Source organism: Bidens hawaiensis, unplaced genomic scaffold (genome assembly GCF_021521415.1).
Source record: "Bidens hawaiensis isolate Kalapana, Puna unplaced genomic scaffold, B.hawaiensis_p1.1 tig00419516_1, whole genome shotgun sequence".
Classification (NCBI taxonomy): Eukaryota; Viridiplantae; Streptophyta; class Magnoliopsida; order Asterales; family Asteraceae; genus Bidens; species Bidens hawaiensis.
In genome coordinates, this window is record NW_027504887.1 from 318,741 (window position 1) to 339,284 (window position 20,544).

Sequence of the window (20,544 nt, forward strand, 5' to 3'; positions counted from 1 at the left end):
CAATTTTTAATGTTAATTAAAAAGTTAAGAAATAGCAGTGTTACCCGCAAAGTTGATAGTGAATAGTACAAGTGTAAGTTTCAAGTATGTGTTTTGTTTACATGATTTATTAGATTTTATTTGGAAAACTTGTTTTTCTTTTAATAAACTTTTTAAAAAGTTTGAAATCTTTTAAAAGTATAAAGTGGGCATGATTGATGCACCCAAAGCCAACTTTCAATACTAAAAACTTGTTTGATATTCATAGTTTCAGACTATCATGTAAATATAACAAACAGATATCTTTATGATTTTCTGTATTGAAATTAGCTAAATTGAAATTGCAATGGGTAGGACACCCGTACCAGTATCTATGTAATCATATAAAATAAAATAAAATAAAATAAAATAAAATAAAATAAAATGTCCCTTTCCAATAGATTTACACATAGTTCTACACGATTCAAAGATTGGGGAAATCACCCCGGCCATCTACCTCATTTTAGTAATATTTATTAGATTATTTTTGTGTGGATGGCATCATCCTTAACTGCTAGTGGTCTTATTTAGACAAACAAGGCACCATAAATCCTCACACATTATTTTTGACCATACAAGCTAGTGGTGGTGTGGGGCTTTTGAATGGTACAAGGGACACTTTGACTACATGTGGCATGGCAATGGCCAAAGAAATCAACCAATGTAATGAAACTAAACTGACAATTATGTAAACAAGAACTATAAGATATGTTATGTGCATTCCCAAAACATTATTCAAGATGATTGCATTCATATTGGTCAACAAATATGGTCTCCATGTGGGCATGAAATCATGCAATGTAATAATGTCAAAATGAAACACCTTTTTCAATTCAAAAAACTAGGTAAAGGGGCATCAAATTGCAAATTCTTTTCATACCAATTTAAGAGAGATTTTATTAAACTGCTTTATATCAGTCTAGTTCAAAGATTATTGCAACAACGATCCGATAGGCTGTCGTTAATGTCGGGTTGTATTTGAGCTCAAAAGAATTAAAAATAGAAAAAGTCATACATTAAAACCTCGAAAAATACAATTTAACGGTCTAAATCAGTCTTAAAAGTATCATTCTAACGCCTCATACTAGTATGAAAGAGTCGATATTCTTTATTAAGGTCCCAAATAACTTTATCATATAATTTTTTAAAAAGTTTTCAAGTCACTATAGGCAATATTTTGGCTTTTATTAACTAACCTATATGATGCAATAATAGAGCAAACTCATGTGGTATTAAACATTATTAATTAGTGTTTTAGGAAGTAAAGCTATGGTCAAAGATAGATATTAAAAAGGGGGGTCAAATCTCACTACCACCAACTTGTATGGGAGATATGAGGGATGACTCTGGCTTGCCAGGGTTCGAGTCCTGATCTCACCCGGTTTTACCGGTTCCTCGCTGTCGTGCCGTTTGGCGGGCGTGGGGGTCGGGTTTTATCCGGTGAATCCCTCAACAGGTGGACCGCTAGGGGCTCCGTCCGTCCGGACTAGTGGCCGGCTCGGGCTACCTTTAGCCAATGGGGGCCGCGTACAGGGTACCCGACGTTACTTAGTTGGCAGTTAAAAAAAGGGGGGGGGGAAGAAAAGGACAAAGATAATGCTGAAAATAAAAATAGGTAATACTCCAAAGTCTCTGATGGGAATTGGGTAATAAACAAAACACAGAAAAAGTGGAATCCCCAATTGATGAAAATGGGAGTTAGATATCCTTCCAGCATGAAAGTGGGCCCCAGTCACCTTTGACTGGACCTCACTCCATTGAACAAACAATAACTATGGTTAAGCCTCAAGTTAATGGCTACACTACACACGTGTGGTGAACTTAACAAGTACCATGGTCAGATATAAGGGGCCACACTCTATATATCAAAACTCAACTGAAAATTGAAAGCATAATAATAATAAGAAGAAGAAAACATGCCTGGTGGATTAGAGAAGTTAGAGCCGTTGGATATTGGTGTGCAGATCCCATACCATTTCAGATGTCCAATTTCGCTAGAGCTAATGAGGGATCCGGTGATAGTAGGCACCGGTCAGACATACGACCGGTGTAGCATCGAGTCATGGACGGCAACCGGCAACACCACGTGTCCGGTCACTCGTCTTCCGTTGACCGACTTCACGTTAATCCCGAACCACACACTACGACGCCTTATTCAGGAATGGTGTGTGGCGAACCGATCGTACGGAGTGGAACGTATTCCGACGCCGAAGCAACCGGCGGATCCGGTTATGGTCCGGTCATTGCTTAACCAGGCTGGCAATGAGTCTAATACTAGGCATGCCAGGCTGTCAGCTTTACGACGGTTACGAGGCTTGGCACGTGACTCGGATAAAAACCGTTCGGTTATTTCAGGTTCGGTGTATAACTCACGTGAGGTGTTAATCGGAATATTATTCACGGAAATAAATAATTCAAACTCATCGGAATTGAATCTGGAGGCGTTAGCGATACTATCGTCGTTTCCGTTAACCGAATCGGAGTGTGTGTTGGTTTCGTCGGATCCGGATCGGATCCTACACCTAATTTCACTTCTATCGGATCCTTCAATTGACGTTAGGGTTAATTCAGCTTCGTTACTTGAAAACATCGTTGCCGGAACGAGATCTTCAGAGCACCGAGCGGCAATTAGTAATCACGGTGAGGTATTCGAACGTATAGTCGGAATATTAAACTATCCGTTAACGTATCCACGTGCAATGAAAGTCGGAATCAAGGCGTTATTCGCTTTATGTTTTGTGAAGCAACACCGTCACAAGGCGGTGGATGCCGGAGCAGTGGAGGCGATAATTAACCGGCTGCCGGATTTTAAAAAATGCGACGCCGAGAGAGCGTTAGCGACGGTGGAGCTTCTGTGCAGGATTCCACAAGGATGTGCGGCGTTTGCGTCTCACGCGCTGACGGTACCTCTGTTAGTGAAAATTATATTGAAAATATCCGACCGAGCGACGGAGTACGCTGCCGGAGCATTGCTGTCGCTGTGCTCGGCGGCGGAAGGGTTGCATAGGGAGGCAGTGGCTGCCGGCGTGTTGACGCAGCTGTTGTTGCTTGTGCAGAGTGATTGTACGGAACGTGCAAAGCGGAAAGCGCAAATGCTGTTGAAACTGCTACGGGACTCGTGGCCGGAAAAGTCTGTTAGGAGTTCCAGTGAGTTTGGGTGCAGTGACGTCATTCGGTTTTGATTCTTTTTTTTTATTATTTTTTTTCTGTGGATGATTTTGATCCACTTTTTTTAGTTGATTATTATGAAACAAAATTAGTTTTTAGAAAAAGGAAGGTTCTAGAAGGTGATCGGGGTATATAAAAGATTTGGGGGGGAAATTGTATGTAAGAAGTTTTGTTGGTGGGTTGGTTGCTTTTTGGTAATGGAAAAACTTGAAGGTTAGTTTTGGAATTTGCTCATTTTTTATTCATTGATCATGTTAACAAGTATTATTTGGACTAGGTCAAATATTCGATTATGTGATTATGTCGTCTTTTTCTTATAATTTCAACCGATAAACGAATATTCAAGAAATTATTGCATTGACACTTCAAGTTATACATCATACGAAGATGATGCAGGTTAACGATAATACAAACCTTTTGTCATTTATCTGTCTTAAACTGCGGAAAACATCTTACACAATAGGCTAAGTCAGAAAAAAAGTATGAACACCACTTTCTTGGAAAAGTAGTTGGTTTAAACTCATTAGTCCTAAAGACTCAAATAGCCACACGTAAGAATGCCTTCAGTGTACTATGCCTCGAATGTGTGTGGAGAACTATGGTATCTTTCAAGTAAATTGAGTAGAAACCCTAATAAATCATGTGGATTATATGTGTGGTACGTTGATACTTCAATTTGAAGTTGCGGCATATTCCTTATCGTTCACTCAAGTTGCACACTTTCACTCTTGTGATGGATGGACATTAAAAGAATACGTGAAGTGAGCATAGCATTAAATTTTATGTTCCAACGAAATCTGGAAGTTAGTTGTTTGAATGGAGATATTCGACAATGTTACAATGTGATAGATCTGCAGTTGAGCCGTAAGTCAACATGGTTTTTCGTCTTTTAAAGTTAAAGATTTGCTCATCATTGAGCACAGTCAAGCTAAGGTCATGTTGCTACTATACTGTAATTTATTCAGCATTTGGAGTTGGGCACTTGGCCTAGGGATTGGATTTTTTGGTTGAATACTAGCATGGTACCATAATGATACTGACCGAGCATCAAGGGTATGGTACCCGGTATGTGACTTCAAAGATTTCGGTTGTGTTATTCTTCACTCTCGGTATTTTCATTGGTCTAGTATCTTACCAATAGCAGTACCCCGCCCAAATAGGTACACTTTTGTTTCACTTGAGCTCCTTTTCACAATATTTTTTGACATGGTACCTACGTTGGACAGTTATTAGAATAATGATCCATAGTGCGATTGTGCATCATGCATATATTTAATATCTTGTTTTTCATCTTTGTTTTGGATATCGTGACTGTATTGGTTGAACTCTAGACTTAATGAGAAGTAGTTTATGTATTTGTTATTACAACTCAAATTTTAATAATAAAAGATTTTTTAACGTTTTCTTTATTTTTGTGATCATGAATTTGAACCCCTGCTAGTTGGAAAAAACAAAATCTCATACAACACCCCTATACCAATAGGCCAAGGAGATGTATATCTAACGTCTAAACATGCATACAATAGCAGCAATCATTAACCACTAAGCTTCACACATCTAAACACTAACATGAGAAATATATATCAACACTAATAAAACTGAATGGGTTTATATTCTTCGACTCTTGTTTTTGTAACTTTATATGACATTTGAAGGAAGACGGTGAACAATAGAGCAAGTATTAGGTGGATTTGGTTGAGAATATGTTTTAAAGTCATCACATATATGATGGCACTTTCTGAGTTTAGAAAAACATCTGAAAAGGAAAACTTTAAAACAACCACCATTATGCTCACATAGTCATGAAACACAAACAATGTCAAATATAAATGATGATAAAAAATGCAACTTTAACTACCATTGACCAAGAAGATTGTCCCAACAATAATGGTATGTGACAGAGAAACAAAGCATTCACAACAAAAGTATGTGTTTTGAGCATGCCAAAAAAGAGCTTCCAACATTCATGATTCATGACCATAAACCAAACTAAACCAAACCAAACCAGGCCAAAACTCACGACGGGTATTGACTTTCGTCCACTCTCAAGCCTCGCAAAATATCCGACCACACATAAAAAGGTATAAATAAGAATTCTTACTGTAACAAATTTTAAAAACTAAAAGAAACATAATTTTCATGTAAAGCAAGCCCTTTTGTTAAAATATGTAGAGCAATTAATTATTCAAAAAATATATATTACTAGATTATACTAGTTTTAATACTCCAATTTCAAGCTAAAAGATTTAACACAATTCAAGTATAAATGCTTATGTAGTTCCCATCTATTGACACTTTTTTAACCATGAAAATCGGTTAGCAAAAATCAATCATAAGACTCCACCAAAACATTCGCTTACTGCTCGACTAAAGTAAGAAAAAGAAGCCCACACTAAGCCACTAGCCTTCTACGGACAAAGTTAAGAGAGTTAGAGGTGATGAGTAATCAAACTTAAAGGCGAAATCTATTTATGACCTTATCTTGGCCCTCGTTTTGAGAGTTAACAAAAATGAGGGATCCAAAAGGATATGCAGAAGCTACAAAAATATGTCTGCGAACCAAAGCATAAGATTAAATTCAAATGTAACATCTTTTGGGACATTTATCTTAAATAAAAATAAAATGCAACATCTTTAAGTAGCCAAACCAGGCATCTTGCAAATGGGGCAAATATTTTTCTGTGCCAGCCACTGTTTGATGCAATCCGTGTGGAAGTCATGTCCGCAATCCAAGCTTCCAATATTGTCATCCGTGACATAATCCTCCTGTAAAGTATAAAAATAAAGTTGAATAAATAAGAACACATATGTGTAGTGGGCTATAATATTGGGCGAAATTGGGCGAAATGGGGCGCGAACACCGCCCCCGTGGACGAAAAAAGGGGCGAAAAGGGGCTGGGCAAGAAATATTTGTTGCCCATGCCTACTTTGTTTTTATTATTATTTTAATGGTATGTGTGGGTGATATATATACATACATATATATATGAGGCTACAACACCATTATACCCAAAAACAAAAACCCACTCTTTGCTGACTGGGCGCCACATGACGCAATTCGCCCCATTTTGTATCCCCTCCACTACGCATAGCTTTAACAACCAAAAAGATTGTACGTGGGGCCCGCCTAAGAATCGAGCCAGTCTTGACCAAATACTTCATTCATGATTCATGAACTATGAAGTTCTAATTATTATACATAACAGAAAGGGATAATTGCATAAAAAATGATCAACATTAGTCCAAATTCTAATTTAAGTAACCAACCTTTTTTTTCAGAAAGAAAAAGAAAACATCAAAGTTTCAAAATTAGTGTTCAGGTAAAGATTTTAATTTCAAGAGAAGTGCTTAATGTACATTTTAGTAGTTCAACATCAAAATCTTGTGTTTCAACAGTATGTATCATATTGACCCCCATCAAATAGTCAAGTGTATCATAAATGTGGATTTACTTAATCCCCAAAATCATCATCGAACCCTAATTTCTCGATGATGAGTTTAACGCTTATATCAACCCCAAACAAAAAAAAATTAATGCCAAAAATGCCCTTAAAATTTGAAAAAAAAAACATACAACAATTGTATCAGGCTATCATAAGCAACAGTTTAATGTAAGTTTGTAACTAGTGCTCTTATGTAATTTTACAATATCTTCGTGTGTTTTAAGCTTAACCTAACATACAAAAGCAAGTACATACTTGGTTGGCCTATAAAAGTAGTCTTGATGAAAAAAGTTGAATACTTGGGTGGCCTTCACATGTATTATCCCATATATCATCATATTTTGCAACCAAAAAAAATAACAAAAAGAATAACATACCTCAGATACCAGCCTATGTCTTCCCTGAATGTCAGCAGTTAATACCCGCCAATCATCACCTGGTACCTCCATCAATAAAGCAGGCCTTGAAAAGGACTGGTGGTTGTGTCTCTGAACATGATTATCCGAGATAGAAGAAGACCCACCAGAAAACTGAGCTAAATGACCCCTGCGCCCTCCAGATTCCACCTCAGCAGACGGAAAAAGTGTCCAAGGGGGAAACTCAGACGACCTTTGCTGACTTGGGGTTGCATAATTACTATGCAGAGGTCATTAAAACCACGAGAACCATCAGAACTGCCAACGCCAGTTCTAGAACTCGATGGTGCGCTGCCACTGTCACTACCGCGACCAATTCTAGAACTCCATGGTGCACTGCCACTGCCACTACCGCGGCCGCCATTGCCCCCAGTAGCAAGACTCCAACTAGGGGGATCTTGAACCAAGTTCCTACTTTCAGATGGTGGAACAAAATTATGATATTGCACATTGTTTCTTAACAAGCTTGATGAACTCCCGTTTCTTGAACCGATATTACTGCCCCAAAGAAATGGATGTGTGTCTCTTTGAATACTGGGAACGTGTGTTAACGGTGGTTGTTGGTTTGAAAGATTTCCCATTTGCCCTCGGTCCAAAAACTCATTAAGCAAAAGTTGTCTACTAGATGAATGGTGAGACGAGTTACCATTCGAACGCCTAGTAGCGTTTCCAGTTGATGATATATTGTTATTAATACTATCATTAAGAAAATGCGTTGGTGGTGGTGAGTTTTCAGGAACTCCAATTCTTGTGTTTGGTGATTCTTGACGGTTCACAGGCGCAGGGTTGACTAAAGTTGATGATATGTTTAAACTTCTAGAAGTTTCTGGAAAGTAACTTGAACCGACACCAAGGGCTTGAGTGGATGCACCTTCTAAAGTTTTTCTTTTACAAGATAAACCCCAATTGCTAAAAGACGAAGAATGCATCGTATCATCATCATCATCCTCACTATTATTACCCTCAAATTCAGGGTTTAAATTTACATTCATGGGAATATGATTACAACTAGGACTTTGCATATTCACCTGATGTTGCGGTTGGTCTAATCTTAAATCATGGTTGACTGCATTTGACCAACTTTGACCATTATTAGAAACTTGACCTTGTAAACTAGTTCTAGAACTTGATTCACCAACATCCCAGCTTCTAAAACTTCAATAACTATTATGACTGTCCGTATTCACACAGCTGAAATTCAACTTGTTGGAAAGATCGTTATTTAACAACCGTCTTTCGACTGGATATAACATGTTACTCCAATCATCAGCTTCATCCATACTGGTGGTGTTGGAGCTTGACCCCTGGTTAAGGTCAACGGGTTCTGGAAAAGGGTCAAAGATACTCCTTTGACCTCGCATGAAGTCAAACTTATGAAATTAACCAAGATGGTAACCTCAAGAATTTACTTGGCAGCTCACAATATGAATCAGCAATTCTTCACTCTTACTGGATGCATAAAAAGCACCAAAATTTAACGAATAGCGTTCCTGAGATTTATACATCAATAGAAAAAATATGTTAATTTTGCATCATCTGTAAAATAGATAATAGAAGTAGAGCACAAAGAGTTAAAATTTTATATTTTTAATTCTTACATGAGTCAAAATTAAAGTTCAAATGAAGAAATAAAAGCTAAACAATATATACATTGTCTACACAAATGATAGATACAACTGCAATAGTAAAATAATGAATTTTAGAGCATCAAAAGCACAAAGATTAGCCAAATTACACATAAACAACAAACCAAGAATAATATTACAATAGTTTCAAGCCTCGAAAATCCATTATTCCACAAGAAAGGCTAAACTTTGACCTAATTTATCATATAAACTTATTTTAACTTCTATCATCAAATTCAAAAAAGAACAATTTTTCATTAAATTGAACAAACACAAAATATTGTAGATTAAAATTGGTTAACAAATTATCAAGATAACAACTTTTAATTATCATCGTAAAAAAACAAGCTAGGAATAAACAAAATTGATAGATTCAGATTGAAACGAAAAGATCTAGACGGTTAGTTTTCTTCAAATTACAACAACAACAACAACAATAATAATAATAATAATAAACACATGATGGTAATTAAGCAAAAAGTTTACCGATTGAGGTAATCGGGGTGGATTGAAATTGGGGCTTTTAATCGGTAGGATGAAGATGAAGAAGATAACGAGGGAATGGATTGATGAGGTAATCGGAGCTGCTCATTGTGGTTTGAGGAATCGATCGACGATGACGATGACGATGTGAAGAAACACTAACCGGACCCCGGGCAGATTACGGGTAACCTGGGGGTTAGATAGATGTTTCCCACGAGGGGTTAGACCCGGTAAAGATGGTTCTTCTGATAACCTGCAAAACAGACACCGTGAGCTTGTCACTGAGAAGGGGGGGGGGGTTCCTCCTTGTGACCACCCTCCGGCGTGAGAATCAAACTAGATTGCTCTTTAAATATAAATGTATATTAAGAGATTGCTAGAGCAGATATCAGGTATAATATGATAAGATATGTTGAGATATGATAAGATGAGATGGTCATACCATTTGTGGTATTTATAGCCGGAGGTAGGTTTCCAAGGAGGTGTGGCCGGCTGCAATAGTATTCCTGTTCCACCAACAGTGGCCTACGCACGTGCCCTGCTGGTAGTTGGTGGGTAGGCAGCGGCTGATAGTGACCAGGCCTACTGTGTACTATTCCTTTTCCACCAACTGCCGGCTATGCACGTGGTATGACAGGAGTTGGTAAGTAGGCAGCGGCTAATAGTGACATACAGTACAGGAGCATGCTGCTCGCCATACTGTTGTCAATAAGCTGTCGTATCTTTAGTCAGATCTTTTGCCCATACCTCGTCAGGTACAGTACAGAAGATCTTCCCGTATCGTACGGACTGGCTTATTTGGGCGGGAGTATTCCCCCTCCTGCCCTTGTGTGGGACTGTTCCCGGCTTTGCTCATTCCTTCAGGTGACACTGAGTGAATGAGAGCTAAGTGCCTTGTGCGTGTAGCCTTGCTGCGCGGGTGGCCTTCCCTGATGGCTTGTACCCGAAGCTGCGGGAACAGGCGGAGTCCTTCACCATTGGGAGGCATTTCCTGCGGGAACAGCTTCCGTACTGCGCGTAAGGACGTCACGTCTCTGAGCATGGTTGGTCCTGCGGATCCAGTTGGTTTCTGCGCAGACGTCCCTTTTCAAGGTGAGTCTTGCGGGTCCAACTGGGCTCTGCTGGGACCTACCTCTTCACGATGGCAGTGATGAATGGATTGAGATGAAAAGAGAGAGAAAAGAGAGAGAAAAGAGAGGTGTGGAATTTTGACGGTGAAGAAGAAGAAGATGAAGAAAGAAAAATGTGAATTGGTGGGTTTACGGTGGGTGAGGTATGGCATAGAATATGCTGATACCAAGGCTATTCTAGATTGACTACCTTCACACCGTTGGATGATATTATGATTTCATCATCTTACCTGCCACTTTGTTTTCCTTTTCCTTTTTTTCCCTTTTAAACGAGACATCAAATAGAGAGTTTCTGGGTGACCTAATAGTAAAATGTCACTCTCATCTGGCCCAACTTAATTGTATGGAGCTCCGACTCGTTTTTAATTTATCTTTAATTTTGAGGAAAACTTACACGTCCGAGACCCCACTAATGGTAAAACTCATACGTCATTTGGATTAAACTAGAGGTCATAAAAATCTCATTTCTTCTTCATTGAGTCACTCATGCCCCCCTAAAATATTATGTGTAAGAATTAAACCTGGATTTTCATTAATAAACAGAAATTTTCTACCAATACAATATACTATATTAGCAAGGACATCACACGTTCCACTTGGTAAATAATATTGGCATCAGTAAGAATAATATTGATATCTTAAAAAGAATTTTAATTATCAACAAATTTTAAATTTAATCACATGAGGTAATCTAATGGTAAAATTTGATCTTATACACCCATGATCACATACAACACTGGTTAGCACAAGTCTACCACCTTCTATTCCGGAGAACTCCGCCCGCCCAAAAGCCAACAACGATAAAAGCCGATTAGGTTCGGGTATAAACTTGGGTCCTTGTGTCTTCGGCCCAAATCTTCAATTCCCTTCAGTGTTAGTTGAGCTAAATTGCTTGATATCTAAATTCATGTCAAACTTATATATTTGTGGATATGCTCGTTAGTATTTCACATGTTAATGTAAATTATGTGTGCTTTTATGATTCATTTTAATAGTTGATTCATTTGTTATAAGCTAAACTTTATATTTTGCATCTTTGTGAGTTGATAGTAACTCACGTTGTTTTTCTTTCTTCTCATTGCATTTATATTTATTATCACCCCACCATCGTTGTTTCTCTATGTTGACTGAGATTGTTGTTGAAAGTTGGTGAGCTTGTACTTTGTAGGTTGTTTACATGACATTCGTCACCTCCAACAACACTTGCGCTCTTTTATTTGTCTATAGGCTCCATGACGACTTCCCACGTTCTTGTTTGTAGAGAGAGAGAGACCTAAATATGGGGATTATAGAGAAGCGGCAGAGATATGGGGTGTTGATAGCAGTGCCATTTTTTTTTTCCGAATAGCATCCATTCGGAAACAGCTTCCGTACTGCGCGTAAGGACGTCACGTCTCTGAGCATGGTTGGTCCTGCGGATCCAGTTGGTTTCTGCGCAGACGTCCCTTTTCAAGGTGAGTCTTGCGGGTCCAACTGGGCTCTGCTGGGACCTACCTCTTCAAGTCCCCCTAGTCCAATGTTCTTCTCATGAGTGTTTAATAAAGTGAGGTGAACTTTTGGACTTAAGCAAAGGGTTTTGAAAAGGGTTTTTTTAAGGTTTTCCATGGGGATTCTTCCCGCGGAAGTCCTTGTCACTTGCAGAAATTCCCGACTTTCCTGCTTGATCTTTGGGTATAATGCGGGTAGGTCTGTAACCTCCTCGCAAGTCAGGAGCGTTGAGTCCCACTTGTGTGGATTCTCCATGAGGTTTTGGTAGTTTTGAACATAGTGATCAATTATGTTAAAACCACCAATTCCATCCTGGAGCTTCAAACAATGTAGTTCTCGACGTTCCCGCTATGCGGGGATGTTATTTCCGTTTCCGCAAGCATTGCCCAGAAGATCCTTCTTGGTTTCAATTCCCAGCGGAGCGCTAGGTATGTGAAGGGTTTTGCCTTGACACTGTACCCACGCTCGTCTTACGGTTACTTTACTTCCAAGGTATTCCTGGCGTCAATTCCCTGCGGGTGCTAGGTATGTGAAGGGTTTTGCCTTAACACTGTACCCGCATCCGTCTTACGGTTACTTGGTTGCCGAGTTATTCTTGGCTTCAATTCCCTGCGGGTGCTAGGTATGTGAAGGGTTTTGCCTTAACACTGTACCCGCATCCGTCTTACGGTTACTTGGTTGCCAAGGTAAGGGGTATTTTCCCGCTTACTTTTGAATCTTTTTGAATTTTGAAATTCGAAGAGTTGGTGAAAGGATAAGAACAGTCCAAACTTCTGAAACGTCGTGCGACGGTTTCTTCTGACTGTGTCAGGACGTGCAGGAAGTTATGGTGACGTGACAGTACATGGTCATTCCAGACGCTTTTTCAGGCGCGTGGGCGCGATTTTTCGGGCGCGTGGCCGCGAAATTAATGGTACGCGTCCTGTCAACAACTGTTGCCAGCTTGCTTTTTGCCACGTGTCATAGTTTCATTGCACCTTCAATTTCTCTCTCTTCCGCATTAAATTCATCGCATTAATTGCGATTAGTATATAAAGGGGGAGAGGGTTCTTTGTAATTCACACCTTTCACTTTTCTCTTCATCTTTAGAACGATTTCCGGCGAATACTCATCTTTCAGTCGAGCATTCTCTTGAAATCGTTTTCTTCTTTCTTTTGCAAGATGTCTCGTGATCTCGAATCTACAGCCGATGACAAGAGTACTGCTGGCGAGTGCCAGTGTGCTCTGCCTGTCGATCTGTACCAGTACGTCGTCAGGAAGTTCATGCTCGAGTCTCTCGAGCCTGAGTTTCCTGAACCCCATCAGACTGTGTACGATGCCCCCAGAGGCAAAATCGAGGTATATGCTGCATTCTTTGTTTATGGGAATCTTAGGTTCCCATTAACAAAGTTTGTTTACCGTGTCCTTGAGAGGCACGGTGTGCACCTGACCGAGGTGCACCCGATGGCGATTGCCAAGATTCGGCACTTCGAGTGGGTGTGCCGGATTCTGGGCATTGAGCCCTATGTTGACCGCCTGATGACCTTCTACACTTGGAGGTGCATCCAGGGGTGGTATACGTTGATAACCCGGATAAAGGGTTTGAAGATTTGCGCAACTGAGCGCAGTCTTCGCGCGTGGAAGCGGGAGTTCTTCTACATCTCCGCTCGCGCCATCCCCCTTGCCATGAAATTCAAGAACGGGCAAGCCCTTCCCAGCCTTCACGCCTCCAACTACGAGGAGGCGGAATGGTTTTCGAAGATATCCCGAGTCCAATCTCCGGTTTACCGGTTTGCGGAGTCCGGGATGGTGATGCTGGGGATGAGCCGGGTGTGGAAGGAGGCGGATGCGCGGAAGATTCCGATCGTCCTCGAATACGGTTCGAACTCTGTTCCTTACGGTATGCTTTGTTTCTTTTTGTTGATTCTGAATTTCTTCTAACTTTTTTCCTGTTTTTTTCAGAGGGGAACGACTTGCAGTCGCTCCTGAACCCGCGGGAGGCTGACGGTCCCGCTCGGATGGGTACTCGCGCTCTAGACGAGAACGAGTTGCCCATCCTAGAACAAACTGCGGATCGGTTCGTGGAGGTCTACCCGCTAGGCCACGAGATCCTGAGCGCCAGGCGGCCAGGTAAGGCGCTATTCAACCCTCGACCCCTCAATGTTGAAACCTCTGCTGGAATTCCTCTAATCGTATGTTCTGATGAGGAATCCGCATATGGTCCTCCGTTGGTGCGGAAGAAGAAGGCTGCCGACGGGAAGGGAAAGGAGAAGGTGGCCTCCACTGCCGATCCGGCGCCTCGGTCTGATTCGGAGACCGAGAGCGAAGAGGTGGAGGGGAATCCCGGTGGTGATAAGACCACCGCTCCGGAGGTTGCGACTGTCACCTCCGTAGAGCCCAAGAAGACGACGGTAATCGGCGCAAAGAGGCCGGCTCCATCGGGTTCGTCCCCGCCTCTCCGTACCTTTAGGCTCAAGAAAACCCGTAAGTACAAACTTCCCTTTATCTTTTTTCATAGTTTAATATCGTTTGACACTTATCTTCTTTACGCAGGCGTGGATGTTGACGCATTCCAGGGTGGAGCGCAGAGGAATACCTCTCCGCCAATGACGGTAGGCTTGGTCAGCCTACCTGAGGCGACGACCCAGGCGCCTCAGCCTGCTTCCGCTGGTTCAGTTGCTCACTCCTTTGAGCCAACTGTTCCAGCTGAGATGACGTCACCGCCGGCTGTGAGTGCGATTTTTACTGCATCTTTCACCGAGCCGGCGGTTACTTTTGCAGCGGATTCCGCGGCGGCGACCGCGGCGGCTGCTACCATGCCCCCGTCATCGACAACGACGGCCGATCCATCAGGTACGCATGGGGCTTCTCGCCAATCTCTGCCACCTTCCCATCTGCCTGACCTCTTGGATGGATTTCCCTTGGGTTCAGGTGATGGGTTCGGCGGCTATCGACCTGTTATTGACCCTACAGGTGCGTAGGGTTCTTTTGGCCCATTTTATATATATTTTTTCTTCATCTTTTCCTAACTGCTTTATGTTTTTTGCAGTGTCGGATTCCAATGAAGTGTATGTTCCACGATGGAACATTCGCCGAAGAACAACCCTTCGCACCCCTGTGGAGTGCGTGGAATGGGCTCGTCACGCTGCTCCCAGTGGTGCGTTGGGGGAAGCCATGGCTAGCTACCAGGAGGGTAGGCTAACCAATGAGCTTCGGGTTCTCCTGGCCCGGATGCAGCCGCGCGTCGAGCTGCTTTGTCTTGAAAACGACAAGTTAAAAACAGCTCGCCTTAAAGAAGTGGCTCAGGCGCGGGCTGTCCGGGAGGAGAACCAAAGGCTTTCCGCAGTGGCTGCGGAAAAGGAGAAGGCCTTCAAGGCCCTCGAGGTTGAAGTTCAGGCTCGACTCGAGGCCCGTTCCAAGGCTGCCCAAGCTGTTAATGAACAGCTTCGGCTGGCTAAGGAAACTGCAAGGAACGCAACCGAGAGGGCCACCAAGGCTGAAGCTGTTGCTGAGCCTCTACGCGTGGAGAATGAAGAGCTTAATGCCAAATTAGAGGCTCTCCAGCAGGCTCATGATGCCTTGGCGATGGAAGACGCCAAAAAGCTCCAAGAGATCTTGGACCAGAGGGGGGTGCTTGACCACACTGAGCGGAAGCTAAAGGGCGTCGAAGAGGCTGCGGCTAAAGAAGTGTTGCTTGCCAACCTCAACAAGAGTGAAGCCGAACGCGCCCGTAACGAAGCTCAAGCTGCCCTCCAAGAAGCTCTGGTTGCCAAGGAATGGCTTCTTCGAGAAGCGTTGTCTCAGGTATGCTTTTTATTTCTTTACGTTTTTCTTTGTAAATAGAAAAGGTTCTGATACTTGTGTATTTTCTTGTAGGTTGTGCATCGGGTCTTCTCAGAGACGTCTTATGATGATGCTATGAGCGCAGCCCTCAACGCTTCTCACGAGGATGGGGAAAAGGCCGGCTTCCTGCTTGGTATAGGGTTCGTTGAGAAAGGCATCCCGCCTTCCAACTTCCCTTTGTATAATGTTGATACTGAAGCTGTTTACGACCAAGCAGTGAATCAGTACGCCGCCTTCCCGCATCCGGTGGTGGAGAAGGTGAATCAAGTTGCTGCTGCTGATGATGGGTTAGCTATCCTTAAAGCTTTCCTTGAACTGCCACGATCTACTGATGGTGCTGGTCCAAGTGGGAGTGGCCCTGAAGCTTGATCCTGAAGATCCCTTCCCACTGCTAGGATAGACTTTGCTTGTATAGATTTATTTTCTTGTAGGCGGGTAGTTACCCGGCCATTCTTGTAATGAATCATTGTGAAATATAAATCTTTTTGCGGGTAAGACCGCTACTTTCATTGGATTCCTTGCTTTGTAAACGTTATATGACTTGCATACTTTAGTTTAAATTAGCAATTTTCCAAGTGTTTAGAATAAGTTAACCTTTGAACGTGGCAGATAATAGGTGTGAAGTTTTGCTCCCTTTCGTGATTGTGCGGGTAGGACCGTTACTTGCACTTAGGATGACTAAACTTTACCTATATCTGACCTGCGTGTAGGTTTTCCTCATCTTTTTTTGAAATTTCTAAGGATTTAGGATAAGTTAACCTTTGAACGTGGTAGATAATAGGTGTGAAGTTTTGCTCCATTTCGTGATTGTGCGGGTAGGACCGTCACTTGCACTTAGGATGGCTAAACTTTACCTATATCTGACCTGCGTGTAGGTTTTCTTCATCCTTTTGTTAGAAATTCTCTGTTTTGAAAAACCGTTCGACGCGCGGTTGTTAATAGGTTAGTGTTCAGTTTCCTCTCATGATTGATGCGGATAGACCGGCACTTTCATTTAATGGGATAACTGAACTTTTCCCCTTCAACTGACCTGCGTGAAGGTTTTTCGTTTTTTGGGTTTATGCGGGTTTTGCCGCCTTCCCCATTCAACGACTTCACGTAATTATGCGGTGAAAACCGGCATATCAGTGTTGAATAAATTAACCGTTCGACGCGCGGTTGTTAATAGGTTAGTGTTCAGTTTCCTTTATCATGATTCATGCGGATAGACCGGCACTTTCATTTAGTGGGATGACTGAACTTTTCCCCTTCAACTTACCTGCGTGAAGGTTTGCCGTTTTTTTTTTTTTTTTTTTTTTTGGTTTATGCGTGTTTTGCCGCCTTCCCCATGCAACGACTTTCACACTTATGTATGCGGTGAAAACCGGCATCAGTGTTGATAATTCATAAAGTATAAATGTAAAATCTTCAGCGTCGATGTTCTAAGGAGAATCATTTCCATTAGAAGTGGCTCTTGGTCTTTTCTTTACAAATTTTGGAATTGATCTACATGCAAACTGTGTAATTGAGCTCCCTTCCATGTTGGGATGGGAGTGCCATCGAGCCGATACGCACCTGGTTCGGGATCTCGTTCTTTACGCAGCATGTAGTCTCCACATTGAAGCTGGATTTTTATTCGTGTTTTCCCCAGCTGGGGTTCTCCACGCATCAGCCTGCTCAGCGTTCATTGCGCCACGAGGTGCGCGAGCGTCCCATCTCTGACAAATGCTTCGACCATGTCCTTTACGTCTATGCATTCTTCGGTGTTGTGGCCTTTTGTCCTGTGAAAGTCACAGTATTTGCTCCGATCAGCATTGTGACGATGTCGGATTATCTGAGGCTTTGGCCATGGGAGCTCCTCAGTAGCGAATATCTCGGTGACGCTTTTGGTGAGCGGCGTCCATCTGGAGTTCTTGTTTGACTGTACGTTATCCCTTCCGCCTAACCGATGCTGCAAGCCGGATGAGGTGTCAAAGTTGACCCTTGACTGCCAAATGCCTAACTTTCGCTTTTTGTTTAATCGGGCGGTAAGGACGTTGTCTTCCCTTGTTTTCTGGGTGTAGATGTTTGTGCTTTGTGGGAGATCTCTACCCAGTTGCTTCTCCGTTTCCGCAAAGCGTTTAGCTGCTGTCATGATGGCATCCCATGTGGATGGCATGCCATCTTTACCTGTTAAGGTGCGGATGAGCTCTGGGTCGTTCGCGCCCTGAATAAAAGCAGCGCGAACAAGATCTTCGCTAATGTTACCCAGACTTAGCTTCTTCGAGTTGAAGCGGGTGATGAAGTCTAGCAAAGATTCATCTTCATCTCGAATGCATTTGAGGATTGTCCATTGCTCCTCGGTATACTTTCTTTGCTGGCTGAAGTGTTGGCTAAACTTCTGTTGGAAGTCTGCCCAGTCGTAGATGTGGTTGACCGGTAGACGATCGAACCACGCTCTAGCAGCCCCCACCAGCGTCATTTGGAACATGTAACACCACGTAGGTTCCGTCCAACTACTGACGGTTGCCCCCGCTATGAATCTGTTCAAATGATCATCTGGGTCAGATATACCATCATATGTGCCTATGCTGGACATTTGTTTAGCACTTTTTGGGGCAATTGCTTCCGCAATGTCCCTTGCAAATTTGGACGTTCCCGCATTTGCAACGTTTGGTCTGAATGTTTTGGAGAAGTCACGTGGACTTCCACCTGTGTTTTTTTTGGTTTGAAGGCTTCTCCAAAATGCCTTCTCGGTTGGGAGTCCGTTTCCTTACGCTTCCCTTTTGCCCTATGGCGAGGGTTCGCGTCGGAGTCGGATTCCTCCGAGTCATCGTCCGAGTATTCTTCGAATTCGTCAGCCTGTTGGACTGAACGCAAACGTTCGTCCAACTCAGCTTGGAATTCCCTCTGACGTGCCTCCGCCCATGCCTTAACTTCATCGAGTGTTTGGCTGGGGAGTCTTGTTCGTTTCTCTAACTGGGTATCGGTGAATCCCAGTGAGCGATTATTTACTGCACTTGCCCCAGCTTGGGTAACTGGGGTAGTGTTCGTAAAATTTATTTCACTTGCCCCGGCTTGGGTAACCGGGGTAGTGTTTGTAAGGACTGTGTAGTCGCCGGTGTTCCTCCCAGTAGCTGGGGTTTTGGTTACCGGAGTTTCTTTAACCATCTTTCTAGTAGTTTGAAAACACTGGAGAAAAATGAAGTTCTAGCTTTATGCACGGATGGCACCAATGAAGAAACACTAACCGGACCCCGGGCAGATTACGGGTAACCTGGGGGTTAGATAGATGTTTCCCACGAGGGGTTAGACCCGGTAAAGATGGTTCTTCTGATAACCTGCAAAACAGACACCGTGAGCTTGTCACTGAGAAGGGGGGGGGGTTCCTCCTTGTGACCACCCTCCGGCGTGAGAATCAGACTAGATTGCTCTTTAAATATAAATGTATATTAAGATATTGCTAGAGCAGATATCAGGTATAATATGATAAGATATGTTGAGATATGATAAGATGAGATGGTCATACCATTTGTGGTATTTATAGCCGGAGGTAGGTTTCCAAGGAGGTGTGGCCGGCTGCAATAGTATTCCTGTTCCACCAACAGTGGCCTACGCACGTGCCCTGCTGGTAGTTGGTGGGTAGGCAGCGGCTGATAGTGACCAGGCCTACTGTGTACTATTCCTTTTCCACCAACTGCCGGCTATGCACGTGGTATGACAGGAGTTGGTAAGTAGGCAGCGGCTAATAGTGACATACAGTACAGGAGCATGCTGCTCGCCATACTGTTGTCAATAAGCTGTCGTATCTTTACTCAGATCTTTTGCCCATACCTCGTCAGGTACAGTACAGAAGATCTTCCCGTATCGTACGGACTGGCTTATTTGGGCGGGAGTATTCCCCCTCCTGCCCTTGTGCGGGACTGTTCCCGGCTTTGCTCATTCCTTCAGGTGACACTGAGTGAATGAGAGCTAAGTGCCTTGTGCGTGTAGCCTTGCTGCGCGGGTGGCCTTCCCTGATGGCTTGTACCCGAAGCTGCGGGAACAGGCGGAGTCGTTCACCATTGGGAGGCATTTCCTGCGGGAACAGCTTCCGTACTGCGCGTAAGGACGTCACGTCTCTGAGCATGGTTGGTCCTGCGGATCCAGTTGGTTTCTGCGCAGACGTCCCTTTTCAAGGTGAGTCTTGCGGGTCCAACTGGGCTCTGCTGGGACCTACCTCTTCACGATGGCAGTGATGAATGGATTGAGATGAAAAGAGAGAGAAAAGAGAGGTGTGGAATTTTGACGGTGAAGAAGAAGAAGATGAAGAAAGAAAAATGTGAATTGGTGGGTTTACGGTGGGTGAGGTATGGCATAGAATATGCTGATACCAAGGCTATTCTAGATTGATTACCTTCACACCGTTGGATGATATTATGATTTCATCATCTTACCTGCCACTTTGTTTTCCTTTTCCTTTTTTTCCCTTTTAAACGAGACATCAAATAGAGAGTTTCTGGGTGACCTAATAGTAAAATGTCACTCTCATCTGGCCCAACTTAATTGTATGGAGCTCCGACTCGTTTTTAATTTATCTTTAATTTTGAGGAAAACTTACACGTCCGAGACCCCACTAATGGTAAAACTCATACGTCATTTGGATTAAACTAGAGGTCATAAAAATCTCATTTCTTCTTCATTGAGTCACTCATGCCCCCCTAAAATATTATGTGTAAGAATTAAACCTGGATTTTCATTAATAAACAGAAATTTTCTACCAATACAATATACTATATTAGCAAGGACATCACACGTTCCACTTGGTAAATAATATTGGCATCAGTAAGAATAATATTGATATCTTAAAAAGAATTTTAATTATCAACAAATTTTAAATTTAATCACATGAGGTAATCTAATGGTAAAATTTGATCTTATACACCCATGATCACATACAACACTGGTTAGCACAAGTCTACCACCTTCTATTCCGGAGAACTCCGCCCGCCCA

The 20,544-nt window shown here is 42.5% G+C and overlaps 2 pseudogenes across 1 annotated transcript; one reads left to right on the plus strand and one right to left on the minus strand.

Moving 5' to 3' along the window:
- Window positions 1-1,915: 1,915 nt before the first annotated feature.
- Window positions 1,916-3,437, plus strand: LOC143609239 (U-box domain-containing protein 26 pseudogene; annotated as a pseudogene).
- A 2,351-nt stretch (window positions 3,438-5,788) lies between these two features.
- Window positions 5,789-9,295, minus strand: LOC143609237 (uncharacterized; annotated as a pseudogene). The gene is made up of 3 exons (XR_013149386.1): window positions 9,157-9,295; window positions 6,869-8,535; window positions 5,789-5,952 (listed from the first exon to the last, which is right to left on the minus strand). The product of XR_013149386.1 is annotated as an uncharacterized LOC143609237 (transcript).
- Between the last annotated feature and the right edge of the window lie 11,249 nt (window positions 9,296-20,544).